Source organism: Athene cunicularia (genome assembly GCF_003259725.1).
Source record: "Athene cunicularia isolate RWA chromosome 2 unlocalized genomic scaffold, athCun1 chr2_part1, whole genome shotgun sequence".
Taxonomy (NCBI): domain Eukaryota; kingdom Metazoa; phylum Chordata; class Aves; order Strigiformes; family Strigidae; genus Athene; species Athene cunicularia.
In genome coordinates this window covers 151,330,636-151,354,155 of record NW_020799095.1, presented here as the reverse complement: position 1 = coordinate 151,354,155, position 23,520 = coordinate 151,330,636, and the positions used below count along the sequence as shown (strand labels likewise).

Genomic DNA, 23,520 nt, shown 5'->3' with positions numbered 1-23,520 from the left:
AATTTGGTAGGACTAGTGTTAGTCACTTGTTGGGGGTGTTAAAACCCCTGGCACTAACTTCCTTGCAAAGAGTGATCTGCCTAAAGGTGAGTTGAAGGTACCATGTCTCAGAAAAGTCAGAACTTTGAGAGGAGTTTGAGGTGAAAACGGAAAGCTCTTGATTGTTATGGGTTGGATTTTTCAACTTTCTTCCCCTAGTGCTCTTTCCCATCTGGAGATTGCTGGGAACAGAGGAAACAAAGCGGGTTGTGCAAGGTTTCTGTAGTCTGCGAGAAAAAAAACAAAACAAAACAAAAAAAAAAACCGCCACAAACCAAACCAAAACACCAAACCAACAAACCCTGAAACACTTCTCCCACCCTGTATCTTCTTGTAGTCAATAATAATTCTCACTGTTTTCTGCAGACAATAAGACTACCACATTTAATAGGGAAAATGTGTTACAACCCACGCAAGGTATTTGTGCGTCTCCTCATGCTAGATATATAATCCAGCATAAAATTACCCAGGAATGTGGGTTTGGGGAAAAAAGGTGGTGGTGGCACGTTGGAAGAGGAAGACAGTAAATTCAGAGGAGAGACAAAACGTGTGTGTCCCTCCAGCAACGGGCGTTACAGCTGGCAGGACAAACCGACAGGAATTCGGTAATTTTTGATATTCTCGTATGGGGCTGGACTTTTTCCTTTGGAAGAGACCTTGTGTTCACACAAACAAGTTAAAGGGCAATAAATGGGAACAGGACAACCTTTTAATGTTCTAGAAGAGAGCAAACTAAAATATCTATTTTAAGTTTATGAAATCCTGGAGCGGAACTGCCCAGGCTGATTTCACTGGACCAAGGGAAGTTGTGCTGCATGTAATAGCTAGAATGGCACTTAAATAACTCATTAAATATCCGTGTTTTAAGAATCAAAAGTGGTGATTTTATGTGCATTTGTATCATGGCCCGTATCATCACTTACAGGTAAACATAACATAGCCGAATAGGAAAATTTTTCTTATTAACTTGCTTTTAAGGTGGATGAATTTGAATTCAAGCAGTTTGCAGTAGAGCAGATCTGAGTAGCCATCATTTACACATTAATAGCTGAAGTCAAATCTGGGGTGAATTAAGCTTTTTTTTTTTTTTTTAAAGTATCCCTCCTGTTTTCTGCTATTATGATGTTTCAGTATCTTTGTGTGTGTGCAGTTCTTTGTAGCTCCATTGTACCGTTTTTTTAAACAGGCAGCTTGTGGGTCCCAGGTGACGTATAAACACAGGAGGAAAAAAAAAGCTTCCACGTGAAATTGTTCATTTCAGATGGTGGAGGGTTGTTTTAAAGGGTGCTCGTATATTGAATATCTTGATGTTGCAGGAGAGGAAAGGATAAGTTTTGAAGAGCTTCGCAAGTTGGAAATACTGTCCTATAAGGGAATGGGATGTAAGTGGAAGAATGGCAGGATCTCAGGCTAAGGAAAAAATTATTTTTCCATGATCTTTCTGGATTTCTTAACACAGGGCAAGATGCATGTGTCGAAGGTAGAAAAACAGGGGTTGCAGTAGTTGGGAGCAGCCCTCCTTCCCCACCCTGTGAGCCCACAAACCAAATGAGAGGTGACCAGGTCAGGAAACAAGCCCTTGAGGAGCACTCAAGACAAGAAACCTCCTCTGGTCTTGGGTAACATTTGAGATGGGCATCACAACTTTAAAAAAAAGAGGTAGTTGTATGCACCTAAGCGGGACTGGAAGGTGGGTGCATGATTTGTGTCTTTGTGAACGAAAGGAGGAGAGGACAGAGCTGGGGAATTGGAGGAGCAGGCCACAAGAGTCAATCGATGTGAGAGGCAAGAGCTAGATGAGGAGAAGAGTCATAGGGAGAGGGTCAAGCATTTGAATATCATTGAAGCCAAACTTTCTTATTTTGTCTTTCAGCTGCTGTTTTTTATACCTGTTGCTGCCTGTGGTGGATGAGCTGCTGCAAACAGCCAAGCCCCCCACCAGCTGCTCACTTCCCCCCATCCCCAGCTGGGTGAGCGGGAGAAAACAAGATGAGAAAGCTCATGGGTCAAGATAAAGACAGGGAGGAACGCTTACTAATTCCCATCAAAATCAGACTCAACTTGGGGGAAATGAATCTACTGCAAATTAAAACGTGTAGTGAAAAACAGAGATGAAATTAAAACCACACCTTCTCTCCATAGCCCAAAGTTTTTCCCAGGGTTTCATCCCTTCGCTCCCAACTCATCTCCCTCTGAGGGGCTGGGGCTGGGGGTGGCGGTGGGTCCCTGGCAGCCCTCTGGGCCGCTCCTCCCTCCTGCCCCGTGTCCCTGCTCCAGCGCGGGCCCTTCCCCGGGCTGCAGTCCTGCAGGGACAACCTGCTCCCGCCGGGGCTCTCCACGGCCGCAGCTCCTGCAGGAGATATCCCCAACACCTTGAGATGGACACGGAGTACATGTCCTTCGGTGTTAATCTCATATAAGGCAGCATTGAAATAGTCCTGATGGGAGAAAAGGAGCTTTTAAGGGAGATTTGCTCTGTGGTTTCTCATAGGGAGAGCAGGGAGAAGGCTGACATGCCTGTATAAGATGGGAACCGCAACTCTTGGTGTGAAAGGACAGGCTTTATAGCCTTTCTGTCCTATTCACTGCAAAGACCCTTTAAGCTTCATGCCACATCTCTTAATTTTCCATCATTGTTCACATATGGCAGGACCTGCCTGCTAACATGTTGATGCGTATGAAAAATCTCCGTGGAAAGGAGAGAGACAGAACCACAAACTGGTTTTAAAAACAAAGGTAAAACCCTCTGCTTCCCCTGTGGGTGGTTTGAACAGAGCAGATGTTGCAGAGAGTCCTGGCTCTGCTGTGCAACACCCACTGCAGAGGTGCCAAGAACACAGCTATAGGGGCAGGAGGGATGATTTTTATCTAAATTAGAGAATGAACAAAATAAAAAAAGCTCCTCAAGTTTTTGGACAAGAGAAAGAAGACCTTATAGCGGCCTTCCAGGACTTAAAGGGGGCTGCAGGAAAGATGGGGAGGGACTCTTGATCAGGGAGTGTAGGGATAGGAAGAGGGGGAATGGTTTTAGACTGAAAGAGGGGAGATTTAGGTTAGATCTAAGAAAGAAATTCTTAACTGTGAGGGTGGTGAGGCCCTGGCACAGGTTGCCCAGAGAAGCTGTGGCTGCCCCCTCTCTGGAAGGGTTCAAGGCCAGGTTGGACGGGGCTTTGGGCAACCTGGGCTGGTGGAAGGTGGCCCTGCCCGGGGCAGGGGGGTGGAACTAGATGATCTTTAAGGTCCCTTCCAACCCAAACCATTCTATGATCAGCAAGAAGCCAAAACTTGTTCCTTTAAACCTTACCAAAATGTTCTCTGTTTGCTTTTGAAGCATCCCCTGATGTGGCAGCATCTCCTAGACGGTTGTTCCTGGCTGGTCAGATGAATTTACTCCAAGCATCTGGAGCCATGACTTGACTTCATTTACTCTTTAGGGTCTGCAAAGATGAAATTTGTCTTTCCCCTTCCTCTTTTTGAGGATTTAAGGCTCACTTCCCTTCCATGGTTTAGCTGTTGCTCAGTTGCAGCCCATCCTGGTGAATTCTCTTCTGGAGCAGCAGCTCCAACTGTAAAATGAATAAAATGAGACGGTGGTTTTATAATAGCACCTTTCAAGCTCTGAGTATCCCATGGCACTCTTCAGAGCAGTGAGCTTGAAGCTCTTCTCCTGAAAACCAGAGCTGCAGCCCTTAACTTGGGTGTGAGCTTAGTGGATTTTGACAGATGGAAAGGATCTAGCAGTCTTCCAGGCCGGTAGCCAAGAGCACAGAGCTTCCTAGTGGCACGTTCTTCACTGTCTGGTCACGTGTCCCATGGGTATTTTTTAATCATTCTTCTGCTGTCTTTCTATGAGAATGTGTAAGGGAGAAAGGGTTTTAAGTGAAGGTCATCAGCATGGTTTCGATGGTAGGCTAGAACTCATTTGGGCTTGGTTCCTGGTTTCTGGGTGGTTTGGGGACCTCAGGCAGTACTGGGAAATAAATAAAAGTGCCCTTAAAATTGCAGAGTAGAGTGAGATTTTATTAGATGGGACCCAAACTGGTGCTCGTGGAGGGCAATAGGAAAAAGTGGAAATGAGTTGATTTGACTCAGAAATGGGAAGTTTGTTGAGGAGGCTACTGAGGGCACATGGTATATGTGAAGACAGGCTCTATGAATTTAGGGAAGCGATCATCCCCCTGTACTCGGCACTGGTGAGGCCACATCTTGAGTCCTGTGTTCAGTTTTGGGCCCCTCATTGCAAGACGGAGATCAAGGTGCTGGAGCATGTCCGGAGAAGGGCAACGGAGCTGGGGCAGGGTCTGGAGCACAGGTCTGCTGGGGAGCGGCTGGGGGAACTGGGGGGGTTCAGTCTGGAGAAGAGGAGGCTGAGGGGAGAACTTATTGCTCTCTACAACCACCTGAAAGGAGGTTGTAGCAAGGTGGGTTGTCTCATTTCCCAAGTAATGAGTGATAGGACAAGAGGAAATCACCTCAAGTTGCACCAGGGGAGGTTTAGATGGGATATTAGGAAAAAATTCTTCACTGAAAGGGTTGTCAGGCACGGAACAGGCTGCCCAGGGAAGGGGTTGAGTCACCGTCCCTGGAGGTATTTAAAAGACGTGTAGATGTGGTGCTTAGGGACGTGGTGTAGTGCTGGTCTTGGCAGTGTGAGGTTTACATTTGGACTTGATCTTAAAGGTCTTTTCCAACCTAAATGACACTATGATTCTATTCCATGATTCTATGAATAGGAGTGAATAAAATTATGGGTTTGATGGGTGGGAGATCCCTGTTGGTTGGACCCATCCAGTTGTGCTTCTGTGCAGTGGGTTGCACGCTGAGAGCCAAATCCTCCACCCTCCTGCCTCTGCATCTGTAGTTCCTCCTGGCCTTGAAGCGCATTTGGGCCCTGCTGGTGATGGTTTCTACATGGATCACGTTTTACCCGTTGTCTGATATAGCTGCATTTTTGAGGAGTTTGGTCTGAGGACAGTGTTTCTCCAATCCTTGCTAATACACATGTTGGGATCCTTTTTTTCACCTTTACACATAGAGTTATAGAAAGATTGACAAACCTCACTTTCTTTTCCCTTTCACCTCCACCATAAATTCAAACCCTGTGTAACAACATCTCAGACTTCTTTCTAGCTTGCAGAGCTGCTGTAATAATGAAGAAAACCAGCAGTTATCTCAAGCCATCACCTAAAATGGGATCTGTCTTTCCAAATTTTCTACATTTCTGTACGTGTAAATACCTCATTCTAATGCATTTTTTTTTCTTTATTTTTTCATTTTGTTTTCTTTTTCCTTCCCTTCTACTGCTGTGTTTACTACACTAGATAACGTCAAGGGTCTTATATATTCTTACCTAAGAGGTTTTTGTTTGTAGTTATGATTTCCTGGAAGAAACACTCTACTAGGTGAGATACCGAGAATACTGTAAACTCCCATTATCGAATAAATTTTGTGCAAAGACGTGACAAATGTATGTTTGTAATACAATAATTTAACCGGAGCAGCACTAATACAAAGTTTTTTTTTTTTTTTTTTTTTTTTTTTTAAGAAAAGGATCAAACAGAAAAAAAACCACAGAGAAACAAAGAAACCTGTTTTAATATTTAATGGAGAAGACTAAGGGTGGGATTTATTTGTATAATTTAAACATTTCCACAAAGACAGAAGCAAGGGCAGAATGGAAGTAGCTCCTGGGGAAGAGGATTTTTTTTTTTTTTTATGGACTTCAGACAGAAAAACTGGTTTGTTGGTAGGCACTGTTGTTGACACCAACCATCAGTTCAGGAGAAGCCTCCAGAAGAGGCATTACTGATCTGGAGAGTATGGCTTGAAAACCCTGAGAAGCTTAGTGGCAAAGGAGGCTTTCTTTTTTTTTTTCCTGGATTAATGTAACATAAGCTCATCGTTTTCTGCTGAGCAACAGTTTTTCACTTAAATTTCTTTGCTGCTGTGAAGGCCAAGGACCAGCGTTCTGATGTAAGTGAAGCAGGAAGGCTGTTCTAGAAGATAGTTTGTGTTGGGGTTTTGGGGAGAATCTGGAAAAAGTTGATGCTTCTTTCTTTTAAGAGCATCAGTTCTTGCCTGCCAAGGTAGAAAATTCCCGAACTGGTCATAGTAACCTAGTCTAAATTAATCTTTTATCCCTTCTTGCCAAGTGGAGATTTTAAGGAGCTTTTCAGTGGTTTTGCTGTCCATCCTGTGGTTCCTACTTCACACTGGTGGGAGGAATGGAAATGTTTGATATGGAGCAGGTTTATCCCATCTGTGCCCAGGAGAAGTGATGATTTTGCAAGAGAAAAGTGCTGGCAATTGCCACCAAAAGAATTTGTTCTGAAAAAGGGTTAACTTGGCTGGGACGTGCTCAGGACTCAAGACTCCTGCCCTTCCTGAGTTGGATGACTGAACTCTGACACTGGGTTTAAGGAGCGTCACAAAATGGAGTTTGAAGATAATGCTATAAAAAAGAAGGGGAGAAGAAGAGTAGGGGAAGAAGCAGCATCCTCAAAAAGGCTTTTGCTTTAATTTTCATAGACATTCATAATTTAGTTGAAGATGGGAATTGGGGAAGTTTGAAGATGCTGGAGTTGATGGAAGGTGATTTATCAAAAGATGAGGGTCAGTGGGCTTCCCGAGGTAGGTGATTACTTCAGGTGTTTTTTTTGTTTGTTTTTTGTTTTTTTTTTTAATTAATATTTTTCTATTTTTTTACTTGGTAAAATAATTCAGGTGTATTTGTGTGTAGTTTCTGTGCACCCAAGGAAGGTCAAGTCAGTGCAAGCTTAGGGCTAGTGTTCTTCGCCCTCAGAAGGTGCCTCAAAAGAAACACCTGAATTAAGCAGATAATTTGGTATTTATAACAAAGGAAAGGCAGAGAAGTGAAATGGGTAGGCAGGCCTGAGAGGGGGAAAGCTACTTGTCGCAGCTGCGATCATTTTACCAGGCTGCAAAGCGAATTAAGGAAATGCTGGAGAAACTTGATCTTGATAAAATTCATTTGTGTCCCAGATCTATTTGTTTCATTCAAAATAATGTTATGCTACCAGAGAATAATCGAGTTAGCTCAGCTCTGATCAGGAACATCAGTGGCAGAATCATCGTCTTAAAGCAAATGTTATTGAAATAGTACCCAGATGAAAAGCGCTGTTGGTTCCACAGCCATGAGAAGGTTGGCTGACACTGCTTGAAGCCACCCCAGTTCCCTTCTGTCTCTTTTCCAAAAATTCCACCAAGGCAGTTGTGGTCTTTACATCCGTGTATGTGCTGAGAGCTTTGCCCCAGAGCGTAGCTCCAGTAATTTCAGTGGCAGCCGAGAAACAGATTATAAAACCAGAAGGAATCACTCTCATAATCTGGTCTGACCTTTTAGATAACAAATACCTTAAGTCTTTTTTCCTTCAGTTGTTTTCCCTCTGAACTAAAGCGTATCTTTTAAATGGAGGAGGGAAACATAAATTTAGATTATCTCTCTTTTTAAAAAAATTAGTTTAAATCTCCACAGTAGATTTTTCCAATGGTAAAGATCCCTCCTGATGGAAATTTTCACCTGGTTTCTAGTTTGTGACCAAGTTTAAAGTTCAATCTATGGAGAGTTGGCTTGTCTGGCGAATCAAAGAGTCAATAAAAATTTATTTCCAAAGATGATGGATACATAAACATTTATCTAAAAATTGTGCCAAAATACCCCTTTGGTTAAGCTAAGTGTAGCATAGTCATGGTAAAACTGAGCACTTCCAGTATTTGACTATTTCTCTGGATTCTTTTTTGATGCTTGGTCAGTGTTTCATAGAACTTGTCAATAGAGTTGGCCATGACTGAACGAAGCACTGAAAAGCTTGGAGGTGACCTCCCCATGCTGGTGACCTGCTGGCACAACATTTTAAACTAGTTCCACTGATGCGTGACTTTTAAACTCTTTCTACAAAGTCATTGATAAAGCTGACCCAGGGCCAGCCAAGAATTCATCCCTATTGGACTGTTCTGGAAATATGTCCCATCTCTGGTAATTGCATGCATGTAATTATAGCCCGATATCTTCTGGTTGATGAGGGGTTTTTTATTCTGGGACGCGTTGGTTTGCTTTGGTCACTCAAGGTGGTGCTCTGCCTCCTGGGCTTCGGTGTTTGTCACCCTTGTGATCTTGTGGACAAAAACATGTCACTGAGTTCAATAAGCGATAGTTTCTGTAAATCCATGCTGATTTGAATATTTAATAATTATTTCTCATGGCTGAGCATTAGGTTACCAGTAGTTGGAGAACCAATGCACTGACCTATCGCTTGCTGGAGAGAGAGAAAAAGGGTTAAATTGCCCATTGCATCAGGAAACTAAAATATTTTCTTTTAATAATTGAGTCCAACATAATCTGTTTTTATTTCTTTTTCATTTTTCTTTTTTTTTTTTTTCTCTTCTCCTGGATTTGTTGTTAGACTGGCAGGCCATTAATGAGGACTGTATTATCTCTCTTACCCTTTAGCTTTGATTCAACGTTAGCTTTTCTTCTGGAATTCCCTTGATTTTTTCCAAATGGTGTCACAAATCAGCACTAATGAGCCAAATCGCTGCTTGCCCTGCTCTTTCACGGTGTTGGTGCTTACGTTACCAAGGCTTGCTGGATTTAATCACATTTGAGCTGCTATTTTTGAACTTTCCTGAGCAACTGATGGGGCAGACAATAATTTCTACTGGCTTGCAATGAAATTTTGTAATTGAAGGTTTTCCACATATTTTCCAAACATAGAAAAAAAGTGACAAATATTCTTGATTTTTTTCTGAATTATTTCTGAATTCATTCTTTCTTGTTCTGTCATGCACCAGCTCCAGTGTGAAAGGTAGGTTTTCCCTTTTTTTTTGTTTGTTTGTTTGGTTGATTGGTTGGGGTTTTTTTACATAGTTGGGGTGTTTTGGCTGTAGATTTTTTGGTTGTGGTGTGGCAGTTTTTTTTTTTTTTTTTTTTTTTTTTTTTTTTTTCCCGACATTCATATAGAAGCGTATCGTTTTGGAGTGTTTAGTATAGTTCTTTACTCCATGTAAGAAAGGTTGCCATCTTCCCTAACGGAGAGTTGTGGATGTCCAGGAAGGGATACCTGTGAAATTCCTACATGTGGTTGATATTTTTATCACCTTTTATACATCAAGTTACCCTTTTCTTTTTCTACTCATGTGCCTTTGTAAAACAGGCCTTTTAAAAATGGAAAGGGTTTATATTACTCCTCTAAACTATTTTATTTTAATACTTTTTTTTTAAGTGAACAAGTCATGATTACCCAAGCAGCCACTAATTTTCAGTTCTTTGATCAATTCCTCTATATCAAGATGAGGTCTAATGCAAAATTCCCTTGAGCAGCACACAATGCTTTCTGAGGTAGGAAACTTGTCAGCTGTAATATTAAATAATTCTAGGGATGTTTTAGTCTTGGCAACAGGAGACTTCAAGCATATGCCAGCCAGAATGAATCCCTTAAGAGAACATTTTTTCTTACGCCTCATAGGCAAGTCCTGGTCTTTTCTGGTGCGTCATCTTATTCTGCATGCTGCTTGGTTTGTCAGTGGTGTGGAAATGCTGTCACATGTGGTTTTTTTTGGTCCCTCTTGAAGAGGTTATAGCCTGGAAAAGTCATGTCCTGAGTGTGCAAAGGTCTCACCATATTTTGGTGGCGTCCATCCATAAGGAGCTATCAAAGCTTCCGTAAAGGGAGAGCTGACCTTCACTCCAGACTGTGGACAGAAATTGTCGCCATCTGATTGCTCTTTTGAGGAGCTGGTGGGTGAAATAACTCAGTCCTGTCTAAAAGGTTGGCACTGATCTACTGAATCAACCCTTTTTATGAAATTCTTTCCATTTCTGATGGTTGTACTGAACTGTAATGAAGCTTACATCCCTGTCTACAGTGTTGGCTGAAAAGGTCTTGGTTGACTTAGTCACTGCTTGCATCAAAAAAAAAATTATTCAGATGCTTTAGAATTTTATTTCATTAAGTAAAAAGTTTGACAGATTTCTGCAGGGGATAGTGGATGTGGTTTCTGCTTTTTCCTGTGGGTAAAATAACATGAGAATTTGGGCTGGACTACAATAGTAGATGTTTCTGGCAGAAATAAGAAGCAGCTCTCTGGAGACCATGACTTGAAATCACAGGCTGGTGTTTAACCCCTCCAGAGGATTTTTGGGTTGTGGCTGATGGAGCTTATCTCTATTTGTGATTCTTCCGCCTCTCTTCAGTTCATTATAGGCTTGTTTTAGAGAAGAACAAATCCATACAGCGGTTAGAATAGTGTATTGAGACTCACACAAGAAATCTGAATATTTTAAAGAGATGCTGTAAGGTGTCTCATTTGGGTTATTGAAAAAGTTATTTTGCTTATGTTTGAAATTAATATGATTGTGTTATAATTTTAAACGCATAGATTCGCATACATTCGAAACCAAAGCAAAGTCAGAATCTGGAAACTCAAGACCGGCTTTAGAGTCCTTCAAGTATAATTTGTGTGTGTTAGCTTCAGTGATAGAGAGACAAGGCATATGTGAGCATTTAATTTTAATTAATGCATCTCCAGAGCAGCATCTGGATGCTGTGTTGAGATGGGGTGTGAGGCTTCTCAAAATAGCGAGTGGGTGAAGAGAGGAAGAAAAACCATCGTCATCTTAGAGGGTCTATTGTCTGCCTGGACCTCCGGACAGAGCAAGATGTCTGTATAGGGAAGGTTTTTAACCACACAAATTGAAAAGCTAGTTTTTGGGTTGGTTTTGCGGGTTTTAGAGTTTTTAATAACTTTTGAACCTTGAATTCTCAGAGCCATCAGTTGAGCGTGACGAGTTTTCTATGTATACATCAGGCACTGTTAGCTCTTGTACCTTTTTTTTTTTTTTTTTTTTTTTTTTTTTTTTTTTTTTTTTTTTTTTAATTAAATAGCTGCTGAAGGAAGGCTTTGCACACTCTTTTAAACTGATGAGTGTAACGCTTAGAATATCTTGTTCTTGTTGTGTTCTCATTTGGACCAGCATGGAGAGAAATGCCTTGAGGGCTGATCTGTGTTCTTTATTCTTCTATATTTATAAATATATACATGACTAGAAAGACGGAAAGAAAAAGGAGGTTTGCAAGAACTAAATCACCAAAAAAAACCCGATACCACAGAGGAACACAAGCAGAAGCAGCAAGGGTCAGCTTGCCTTAATGAAATTACATCATTTGTAGTTGTTATTTTAAGAGCTTTTCCATCTCACCGTGCCCGGGTGCCAGTGTCACGCTGTTAAATCAGGGACGCTGAATTGGTTCGGTGTGTTCTGAGACAGTATCCTGATACAGGAGGGAAACCTTAACGGTTAAGGTTAACTCATACCAGCGGCTGTTGTTGTGTTTTGACAGCTAACATGCTGTTTGCTGTGCTCTTCCTACCCTTAGATAGAGGAACGTCATGAACAGTGTGTTTGTGGTGGGAACGGGATGGCTGTTGCCATGTTTTTAATACTGGCCATTGCATATGGGAGTTACATCATTCATAAAGTGCTTAGCTAAACTTGCTGCTTGTTTTTTTTCCTTTTTTTTTTTTTTTTTTTCTTTTAAAATAAATGATGGTTTTGAAGAAGTGCACTTCAATTTGGTTGCCATGGCATGCAACTGAGGTCTAGTACAGCTCCTAGAAAGCACAGCCTTGACTTTAAGGATGGATGTTACAGCTGAGATTCTGGATAGCCGAACACAATTCTCATCTGTCTGAAGCATCTGCGGGGAGTGGGATGCTCTCCGAAGGAGACGGTGCATGCCACAACAGGATAAGGAATAGCTCTGTGCTTTTGTAAGTGTAGCCAACACGTAGAGACATCTATATCACTGTATAATACCTTCCTCAAGATAAATGCCATGGAAAGCCTGCAACGCTGGACAAATTTGCTCTGCCATATGCTTGTGGAGGAGTATTTTTCTGAAGCTTTTATGTATGACTGGTAATCATAGATTGGTTTAGAGAGACATTTCTGAAAGTGTGAAGGGAAAGGAAGGGCAGCATACTAATTTGACTTAATTGTAGTGCTTATCAAGTCAACATCCAGTGGAGACCAATTCATTATGTACTCTTTTTCTTGTAAAAAAACATCATGCTGCCCTGAACAATGGATCCAAGGTTAGCCTTAAAAAATAAATTGGGATACTCCCCTAACATCTAATACATTGTAAATCTTATCTCATGTGATAATATGTGAAATGGGTTTGGAAGCAGACCACAGTGTGGTTTTCTTTGTTTGAGAATTATGTCTGAGCTGATGTAAAAATCTGGACTTGTGCAAAGAATTTGAAATTGTCCCACATGACATCTTTGTCTTTAAATTATATTGAGACATGGATTTGGCAGATGGATCACTCAGTGGATAAGGAATTGGCTGGATGGCCTCACTCAAAGAGTTGTGGTCAACAGCTGAATGTTCAAGTGCAGAGCAGTGACCAGTGACGTTCCTCAAGGTTGATATTGGAACCAATGCTGTTTAACATCTTTGTTGGTGACATGGACAGTGGGATCGAGGACCCTCAGTAAGTTTGCCGATGACACCGAGCTGTGTGGTGTGGTCACACGCTGGAGGGAAGGGATGTGCCATCCAGAGGGACCTGGACAGGCTGGAGAGGTGGGACCATGCAAACCTCATGGAGTTCAACAAGGGCAAGGGCAAGGTCCTGGGGCAATTCCAAGCAATAATACAGGCTGGACAATGAGTGGATTGAGAGCAGCTTTGAGGAGAAGGACTCGAGGGTATTAGTGGATGGAAAACTGACTGTCAGCCAGCAATGTGTGCTTGTAGCCCAGAAAGCCACCCGTGTCCTGGGCTGCATCAAGACCAGTGTGGGCAGCAGGGTGAGGGAGGGGATGCTCCCTCTCTACTCTGCTCTCATTAGACTCCCCCTGCAGTGCTGGGTCCAGCCCTGGAGCCCCCAGTGTAAAGAGCACATGGACCTCATCAAGCGGGTCCAGAGGAGGCTGTGAAGAAGCTCAGGGGCTGGAGCACCCCCTGTGAGGACAGGATGAGAGAGTTGGGGGGTTCAGCTGGAGATGAGAAGGCTCCGGGAAGATCTTAGAGCGGCCTCCCAGGGCTGAAAGGGGCTGCGGGAAAGGGGGGAGGGACTCGTCATCAGGGAGTGTAGGGATAGGATGAGGGGTGATGGTTTTAAACTGAAAGAGGGGAGATTTAGGTTAGATATGAGGAAGAAATTTTTGACTGTGAGAGTGGTAAGGCCCTGGCACAGGCTGCCCAGAGAAGCTGTGGCTGCCCCCTCCCTGGAAGGGTTCAAGGCCAGGTTGGACGGGGCTTTGGGCAACCTGGGCTAGTGGGAGGTGGCCCTGCCCGGGGCAGGGATTTTGAAACTAGATGATCTCAATGTCCCTTCCAGCCCAAACCATTCTGTGATTCTATGAAATAAATGGTAGGAGATAGTTCTTTCTGCTGCACAGAGCTGAGAACACCCAATAAAGATCAAAATTCATGCCTATCGCATGCATTGTTATAGAAGGAATTCATGTTTTAAGGTCTTGGCTCTCTTCCCGGGGACAGATAGAAGAACAAAGATGCACAGCCTTGAAGAAAAATATGAGAGCTATGACCTGGGCCTTCATTGCCTGGTTTCAGTCCACTGCCTTCACCTTGTTACCTTGTACATCAAATCCCCAAGTACCAAGCACTGTCTGGATGCACGCCCTGAAATAAGGATTGAATTATTGATACCGTTGCTGATACTTAGTCACATCCTTCTCCAAAAGTCCTGCCAGGACTGATGGGATTATTTGCAGTTTAAAGGGCTGCTCCACGTTCATCTGTTCTCTCATCTCCAGCACCACAACAAATATAATATCAGTCTGCATGTCATGTATATATAAACTGCTCCCTCCTTCTTGGGGAGCTGAAGTCTGGCAGGCTGGGTGTTGGCAAATGGAACGTACTTTTTTTAGGAGCAGAAAATAAAGAAATTTTTGGCTGATCTTAAATGAAAAAGTGGATACTTTGCCCTTATGACACATGATGAAGTATCTTGGTATCTAGAGACAGCACTGTCATGGGACTAGGCTGTTAAATTCTTGCGTGAATGATGGTGGTATCAGCCTGTGCTTATCCAAGCTAAGCCTATTTTAATGAACAAACTGTTGAACTTGAAATTTAGGGAACAACTTTGGGCTAAATTAAGCGAAGAGACAATATCTCTTTTCACAGAATTTTAGAATTCAGCACTGATTAATTGGAGTCACTTGCAGTAATTACAGTTGAGATTAAAGTCTGTTGTGCTTTTTTGATATTTTTTTTTTCTTCTGATATAACATTATTATCTTCTGCGAGGGTTTAAAAAGAAAAAAAAAAAAAGAAACGGACAGGTGGAAAGCCTTTGGTTTCCACCTCATCAAAAAGAAACGTAAGTTTTGGTGACAGAAGATCTGTAAATATTTTATCGAATTCAGCCGGGAATCCATCTGGACCAGATTTCTTTTTTTAGCCTTTCAGTCTTTTATAGTTTCCCTTAATTTTATCTGCAGAGAGTGACTATCTCAACTTTCTGAATTCGGTATTTGAAACTGGATTTCAAAATGTTTTCCTGCAAAGTAATGGCCTGGTAGAGGCATGTATTTCCTTAGAGCAATTTAAAGTGGGACTACCCATCCCTGCTGGAGCTTGCACATACTCTCTTTTGCAATGAAACGATTTATTCTGAAGCATCTGCAATATGTACAGTGCCTGGCAAGATTTAATTAATGCTGTTGTTTATGATACTTAGTGGAAATAGCAACAATATCTTCTGATTTTGATGAGCGTGTAATCATTAGGGGCCAGATTCTCGTACCTTTCGTGGATAACAAATTTAATCCTTGGATTAAGGCAGCACAAAGAGGGAGGCACTCTTCAATTTGAATAAATATTTCTGGTCTCGTTGTGGAACGAACCCATTAGACGCAACTCTGTGCACCTTCCCTGTGCTCCCATGACCATTGCTGGAATTGTTTTCTTTGTTTTTTTTTTTTTCTTGACCTTAAACTATTTCAGTTATGCTCCAGTTGCAGTGTTTTCTTTCCTGATAACATAGTGAGATTGGGTTTTAATTTCAAAGGTACAACAGATAGGCTTTTCTGTCTTCTTTCAATTTAAAGCTGGAGTTTTCATCTTTGCATAGGTGACTTGTCTTTTAAGTTGTTCTGGGTTGTTTTTTTGTTTTTTGTTTGGTTGTGTTGTTTTTTGTTTTGTTTTGTTCTGTTTTGTTTTTTTTTCTCAAGTTAAGTGTGGTTTAATCAGTTTATTTAACAAGGGGAATATAAATGTTGAAGAGGAGCCATGAGCTTGTGAGTGGTTCTGGAAACCAAAAGGTATCCTTGGATTTTCTGTGATGGGTCTTCAGAAGAGCTTTACCTGCTTTGGGACTCACCAGCCCCCGTGTTCTCCCCTGTCCCCAGGCTCTCCTAAGAGCTCTCCAAAGAGGTGAAACTCTTCAGGGGAGGTGGGAGGGGACGTGGACCTTGTGCTCCTTGGGAAGATCCATGTTGGGCAGCTATGCCCTATGGCTCTGATTGGTTCTGCCAAGTATTTTTGTCTGGTCTGAAGCCACGTAAATCCCATAGGGTCTCCAGTTCTCTTTGCTTTCCCTTGCTTTCAGGAATTTGGCCGTTCTTGTGGTTTATTCAAGAGGGGGGAAAGGGGCCAAACTGTTGGAGTTCTTCTAGATCATCCACAGAGATAAGAGAGGAAATAAAACCAAAAACCTGTGGAAGGGATGGAAACTCCTCCAACATTTGTCCAGTTCATTTTTGCACAGAGATTCTTTCATTCCTTTTTTTTTTTTTTTTTTTTTTTTTTTTGGGGGGGAGTATCAAATCTCTGTTCACCACTTCGTTTTTGGACATTTTCTGCACAAGCTATTCCATGCTTTCCGCCTCACCTTTGAATTTTCAGTTTCATTTTCAAATCAACACACTTTTTGTTATCACTGGCACCTTGCAGCTGTAATTATCATGGATTATTTTGTGTCTGCATAGGTTTGGATGCCTTCCCACAGTTTTCAGTGTAACACAAGCAAACGGTGCCATAGAATATTTGAAATACAAGTTCTTTTGGTCCATGTCCTAACTCCATTACAGAGTCTACTTCATCTTATGTTTTATTTATTTCATTTTCAGAACGATTCTTTCTATAGGCTGAAAAAGTTTTGGAGACAAAAAAAATGTAAGTTCAGAATTGAACGCATGTATACAAAAGTCAATAGGAAAGAATTCTTCTCACATGTGGATCCTATCCTTTACATAGAATCAAGCCACTAAAAAAAAAAAAAAACAAAAAAAAACACAAAAAAAACCCAAAACAAAAGAAAAAACCCACAATAGAAAATAAGGCCAGTGAGATTAGACAAGTTTAGGTAGAGAATAAAAAAAAAAATAATGTGTGGAAGTATATATTTCTATTCAGTATTGCTGTTCTGTGTAACGATGTTGTAAAGGGGATGCCTGCGTGATGAAAGTGCTGTGGGCACTGCCGTCACAGGCGGAGAGCAGATACAGCAGAACAGGGTCCGCCTCTCGCCTCAGCTTATTTGGGACCAAAATATTTTTATACCTCTTAACCACCCTGATTCACATGCATCCTTTACAGGTGTGCAATTATACAACATAATTACAGTGTTTCTGTTAAGAGCAGTAAAATGAAGCACAACACAGATGTATCTGGATTGAGAGCAGCCCCGTGGAGAAGGACTTGAGGGTATTAGTGGATGGAAAACTGACTGTGAGCCAGCAGTGTGCACTCACAGCCCAGAAAGACACCCGTGGGCTGGTCTGCACCCAGAGAAATGTTGCCAGCAGGTTGAGGGGCGGGGATACTCCCCCTCTGCTCTCGTGAGAACCCCCCTGCAGGGCTGGGTCCAGCTCTGGGGTCCCCAACATCAGAAGGACATGGACTTGCTCAAGTGGGTCCAGAGGAGGCCACAAAGATGCTGAGGGGGCTGGGGCACCCCCCTGTGAGGACAGACTGAGAGAGTTGGGGGGTTCGGCCTGGAGAAGAGAAGGCTCCGGGGAGACCTTAGAGTGGCCCCCCCAGGGCTGAAAGGGGCTGCAGGGAAGGGGGGAGGGACTCTTGATCAGGGAGTGTAGGGATAGGAAGAGGGGGAATGGTTTTTAACTGAAAGAGGAGAGATTTAGATTAAATGTAAGGCAGAAATTCTCCCCTGTGAGGGGGGTGAGGCCCTGGCACAGGCTGCCCAGAGCAGCTGTGGCTGCCCCCTCCCTGGAAGGGTTCAAGGCCAGGTTGGACGGGGCTTTGGGCAACCTGGGCAGGTGGAAGGTGGCCCTGCACGGGGCAGGGGGGTGGGACTAGATGATCTTTAAGGTCCCTTCCAACCCAAACCGCTTTATGATCTTTTGCACACTTTTCATCAGATGTGAACTTATTTTCTCTTAGTTCCTCATGCCCACTCCTGACTTTAGTCTCCCACAACTGTTTACCTTCCTGAATTTACAGATGGATTTAGGTTCAAGTCTACCGGAACACAGAAGGATGCTCAGCTACCAGTCTTTGGTGGCTGATGGGCCCTTTGTGATGCTCTTGCTTTCTCCTTTCTGCTAATAATTTCTGTTTACTCCTGGGTAATAGAGATGTGGTGGTTCTTGATAATATGTTTATCTTGAAATATGGCTCTTAGTGTTGGGTCTAACCTAATTTATAAGGCCAAGATACTGGGGTCAAGTGGAGGGCATACTCACCATGTTCATGGAAAGGAACAAGACAGAGCAGCTGACCGAAAGAGACAAATTTCCATATCTTGGCAGGTCTTGAACTGTCTGATTCTGTATTTACCCAAAGGATTTCCTTCTGGTATTTTCAAATGAAGAGACAAACTGGGTCAGGATAGAGATGCATCTATGCAAGCTGGACCAAATCCAGTCTAGTTATGTGATTAGTTGTGGCTGCATTGTGAGGAGCATGAAAACAGACCAAACAGAGCAAGACTTCTCCCAGTGTTTTCCCATTTTCCCTGAGTCGGAGGTGGTATGTTTAATACCACATGATGGATTTTTTTTTCTTCTTTATTTTTTTTTTCCTTCTTCTCATATTCCTCTTGCATTTTAAAGTCTGTGTAAGATTTTAGCATCCACAGCAGCCTGTGGAATTGAGTTCTTGCTTACTTTACATTGAGGAATATCTCTTTTTCTTTCATTTCTGTCTCGTCGTGCATTTGTTTTCTGAATCCCCAGTTCTTGCAGTGGAAGAAGACGGGGTGGTTTGCCTTTTTCAGATGACTCAAGACTTCATGGGGTCTTATTTTATGGGCTTTTTCCACACCCCATCATTCTTTTCCCAGTCTGAGGAGACCTCACCTACTTAGTTGTCCTACTGTATTAGGAGGAAAGTGGTAGAAATAGATAAAGCACAGAAAAGAGAGGTGAAAATTAGAAATTTAATGGTAAATTTTATTTTAATTTTTTATCTCTCGTATATTTAGCCTACTTAGGAGATTCCATCTTCCTCCATTCCCTCTTTTTACTGATATGTAGGTACATTGTGCATGTTTTGACTTACTCTCTAGTCTTCACTGACTGGATTGACTTGAATCTCTAGCAGTAGCCATGGGTGCTCAGATACCTTTTGCACACACTGAGATTTAGGTGCCTCAGTTCTGCCAGCCCAGAAGGCTGTGCATCACCGGTGAGGTCTACCAGCCCCACATGTGCCTCACGGGGCATCTCAGATGGTACTTGGCACCTATATTGAGACAGTTACATTCCACACTGTGTGTCCTGTCTTCATCAGGCTCTGGTACATGGCTAATTGTATGAAAAATACAAACTGCTTATTTAGTAGGGAAAAAAAAAACACCAAAAAACCACAAAAAAAACCCCAACAGTTTGTATTTTTAAAGGCATCTTTGCACTTAGATGCAGGGTTTGATAGTCAGCTGTTTTGCTTTGGCTTGTTCAGGGCTTGGTGTTCTTCTTGCATGAGTCACGCGCCAAAGCGAAGCTGCTTTTTCTCCTTGATATTTGCAGTTGGTTCCCTTTGGTGCCATCATGTGCTACACAAGCTTATCAGCAGGAAGGAGGAGTCCCAAAGTGTGCGGCAAATGATACCGAAGCTGGGAAACGAGCTGAAATGGGGCTTTTTTATGGTCTCTGGTTCATCGCTGATTGGAGGCTGTGTCAGAGCGGACCTGACCGATACGGTTTTTCTCAGCATGATTGTAGATGTACCCCAAAATATATCTGTCATTAGGGTGAAAGAAAGCTGTGAAAGTGATGAGTTTAGCGCTCTGCAGGCTGCCTCGTGCTGTTAGCTGTCTCTTCTGTCTCCTCAGCAAACGCTTTCTGAGGGGAACTGGTCTGGAGAAGACAAGCTCATTTGACAGCACATATTTACACATCCAGGTGCTTCGCATGCGCTTTCTTGTCCTTCCCTGTAAGCCTTCAAACACGGTGAAATCTCTTTTTTCTTGCTATGCTAATCCTCTGCTTACCTACCACGCTCTGCTGCTGGCAGGAGACGTGGCAGGAGGCTTTGCTCCGTCGTGGAGAGCCTCCCCTCCCCAGCTGGTGAGCGGTGGTTGGTTGTGTGTTTTCCTAGGATTTAGGCAAATTTGTTGCTGTGTTTTTCTGCTATGTCCTGATGAATGTCTGGGGTCAGAAACATCTCTATTGCTTGTTCCTCTTCAGTCCATGTTACTTAATTTTCATCCTTGTTACAAGCAATTCCTTGCCTGCCTGTGACTTTGCACCTAGTGAGGAGTATTCCTTGCTTTAAAAACTTCTTATTGTTTTGATGGCTTTTTATTTGGGGAGGGGAAAAATTGGAATAAGGCTAAACAAGATGCTCAACCTCCCTTCTGACTTAGAGAGATTTTGTTGAGGGTTAAAAATGCAGACAGGAAAGTCCTGTGAGCAGCAGATTGGTGTGATATTAAGGACCACGTGAAATAATTGAGGGTTCAGCCATGGTCTCCATCAGTGAAGAGTCTTGGCAAAGGTGAATGGGTTGGACAATTGATCATGCTTTTTCTTCTTCCTCCATTGTGTACAGTGGTTCAGAGGAGGTTCAATGGAGGTATTTCAACAAATTCACTTAAATTTGGCAAGAAAATTGACTTCACAGCCGTTGCTGGCTCCAAGTTGCGATTTGTGATGGGTGGCCACAGTACCCAGTGCAATCCTGAGGATTGCTCTGCATTTTTTCTCATTGTTCGAGCACGTGTATTTTTGCTATTTGGTTTTACTTTCTCAGCATGGGCATTGTTTGGAAGTCTTTTGTAGTCTTCTGTGAAGATACATAGAGTCATCGCAGATGCACAATGGGCAGAGCAAGGAATAGAAATGTCAAAAGGGCTCTTGTCAGCAGAGGCTGGTGGTGTGTACGAGCTGGCCCTCCTTGTCTCTTCATGAGACAGATGATTTGTATAAAGAGGGGGAGGCGATGAGGACGTGTTTGGATGCAGTATTCCCAAGGTGGTTTGCACGGGTGCATAAGGAAACATGGCCACTGTGGTTTTATGACCTTTCTTTGAGATTATTCTCTGGAGAAAGCAAGGGCTAATGATTTCATAGTTAGGTGATGGTTACACATTAGTTGACTTCATGCCCACGTTCCAGCTACTCATTGCTTGTGATTGTGTTGAACTATTTCCTCCTCTCTATATCCCTGAAATATTTGTAGGTATCTCTGTTTCTCACCTTTGTTGCGTGGGTTTGTGGCTCCCTTTTCCTATCTTCTCAAAGATGGCCTTTGCTTCCAGGGCATTGTGGGGATGCCCTGAGCCTCCCTTCAGCTCCTGCCAAGACTCAGCATCTTGAGTTGGTGGTTGACCTTGGCTGCCCACGTTCACTGACACTTGATTTTTGAACGTGTTTCATTTTGCCTTCTTGAGTGCTGACCTCTCACTGGAAAGAAACTTGGAGACTGCTGCACAGCTTCTCATTGGTTTTCTTTCAGTTCCCATTTAAAAAAAAAAACCCTCTACACCAAAAAACCCAAGTTGAACACCGCTCCCCGCTCCAATCTTTTTGTCCCCCAGAAATTAAGCTTTGGAGACTGCTGTCCACGATATGGCCACTGTGATAGTTTTTTAATTCTCTCCTCTCCACAGCCATCTGTTGACTTGATTTAACACCAAGCTTAACTGACTTCTTTCATCTGCCATGGTCTTGGTAGGAAACCTGCAATGAAGATATCAAGGGTTTTTTTTCTGTTTCCTGGTGAATTGCTACCAGAGGTGGAAGTAGATTCTTGAACTTCCCACTGTGTACTGTGTCTTTTCACTAGAGCATACTGTTTCTCATTTATCCTTCTGCAGGATTTATTTATAATGCAACTACCAGTGAACACTGCTGTAGATGAGAATTTAGGCTGATGTGTGGTCTGATCGTGTGCGTTGACACATAGGAAATGAGTGATGTTGTATTATCACAGAATCGTCTAGGTTGGAAAAGACCTTGAAGATCCTCCAGTCCAACCATTGACCCAACATCGACCGTTTCCAACTCCACCAGATCCCTCAGCGCTGGCTCAGCCCGACTCTTCAACCCCTCCAGGGATCCCGGGGACTCCCCCCTGCCCTGGGCAGCCCATTCCAACGCCCAACAGCCCCTTCTGCACAGAAATCCTTCCTCAGAGCCAGCCTGACCCTGCCCTGGGCAGCTTGAGGCCATTCCCTCTTGTCCTGTCACTTACTACTTGGTTCAAGAGGCTCATCCCCCCTCTCTGCACCCTCCTGTCAGGGAGCTGTAGAGGGCGATGAGGTCTCCCCTCAGCCTCCTCTTCTCCAGACCAACTCCCCCCCCAGTTCCAGTTAATTATGGGGGAGGTCCCATTTTACTCTGCATCTCCTTCCCCTAAAGCAATGCAGGTCTGTCAACCAGAATATTCATGTGGACTCAAAACTGGTTGCTGTCTGCAGATGTATTTTTCCTTATTCTGTTGAAATCCAATATAAATTTATAAATGCTATTTCTAATTTTACTAAGCTGACCTAGTGTGTTACAGTTGGGCTTTGTCCATTCGTGCATGTACATCTTTTATAATTAATAAGTTTACTTTTAACTTCACAGTAGCAAACTTCCCTCCTCTTTGTGTTCTTCCTCCCTGTTTGGTTTGTGGGTTTTTTTAACAGTGACTAGACATTAATATTCATCTTTTGTAACCAGTAAAAAGAGAGCTGAAACCTGGATTCTGAACTGACTGGAAATTTAATTTTGCTGTTCACTGAAATATGTAATACTTCTGTGTTTGTCTAGCATATGGATAGATTAAGTCCGTTCTACATGCAAGGTTCACAAAAAGTAGACAACATGGCACAAAACAGCAAATAGAAGGTGGCAATGAAGGAAAGAAAAAGAAAGGAAACCCATGGTGGATTAGAACAGGCACTGTTTCAGAACATTTTTACTAGGGAAATTCAGGGTTGGCAGCCATCTAGATCATGTTCTCCTGCAGGAGCTGGAAGAAATGTTTCACCATTATTTTAATGTCGGTTTAAAAATAGGAAGGGTGGCATCACATTTCAATCAAAGTGAGCTAAGTGACCCGGCACTAAGTGATCCAAGCACTGCCATCCGTATAACCTGGACTTGAACGGTAGAAAATGTTGCATACAACTCAGTGGCGGTAGACTCCACAACACCTTTGGTCTCCCAAAGATGGTCGGTCTGTCTTTTCTCTTGATCTAAACACCTCAGGATCAAGGAAGCCTGATTGCTTCTCCAGGTGAAAAGAAATTTGGGTCCTGAGGGTTGACCACGCTAGTTCAATCCCTTTGTCATTTATCACACTTGGGTGCTGCTTTGGGAGCCAAGGTGTTTCAGTGTGCGCTGCCTTCTGCTTTGAAGATGGAAGGCATCCGTCTTTCTGTGTGTCTGTGACCCTGTTGATGGAAGCCTTTTTCTGGCAGCCCTAAATAGCTGCTTCTGCTCTCAAGAACGTTATACAGCTTAAACAGGGGGTCTAGGAATCTGAGATTCCCAAGCTAAACGAAATATATCCAGTCCTTATTCTTGACATTTGCCTAAGGCCAGCCTGTCTCTGGTGCTACTTAGCAGGGTTTGAAGACTGTCTTCAGTTCTTTTGTGAGAAGACATGCAGTCAGGCCGATGTGGAAGAAAAGTCGGTGTATTGAAGTGGCAGCTGGGACTGACATGAAAGGAGCACAACAGGCTCAGATTGCTTCCCTTACCTCTGTTCTTTGCGTCTGATACGCAGACGTTTGTGTAACGTGAAATGTATACCCATGACTTGCAAGCATTCATTCCTTCCTATCTCTGGTGCTTGTGGTTTCCTTCTCCTTTATGTTTCATGACAGTCCACGAGATCTGAAGTCCTCTAACACCAATAGGAGGTCTTAGATGCAGCCTTCATGAGGTTGGTGGGGATTGAGGTGCCTTGTGATTGACAGGAAAGGGTCTCGCGTACCTAACGGGTGCTGTTAGCTGCAAATCTTGGGAGTGACTGATTAAAGAAGGGGTTAAGCAGAAGCTGTTTCTGTTGGGTTTGCATAGTGT

At 42.9% G+C, this 23,520-nt stretch overlaps 1 protein-coding gene across 6 annotated transcripts in view; it reads left to right on the top strand.

Annotated features, from left to right (window-relative positions):
- The window catches only part of TSNARE1 (t-SNARE domain containing 1), a 505,053-nt gene that overhangs the window by 78,041 nt on the left and 403,492 nt on the right, over positions 1-23,520 (top strand). The window contains exon 1 of one of the 6 annotated variants that reach the window (XM_026843159.1): positions 11,762-11,829. The exons of the other annotated variants lie outside the window; for them this stretch is intronic. The gene's annotated coding sequence lies outside the window, so the exon portion shown is untranslated. Of the gene's footprint in view, positions 1-11,761; positions 11,830-23,520 lie in introns of those variants that run through there. 6 annotated transcript variants of the gene reach the window in all.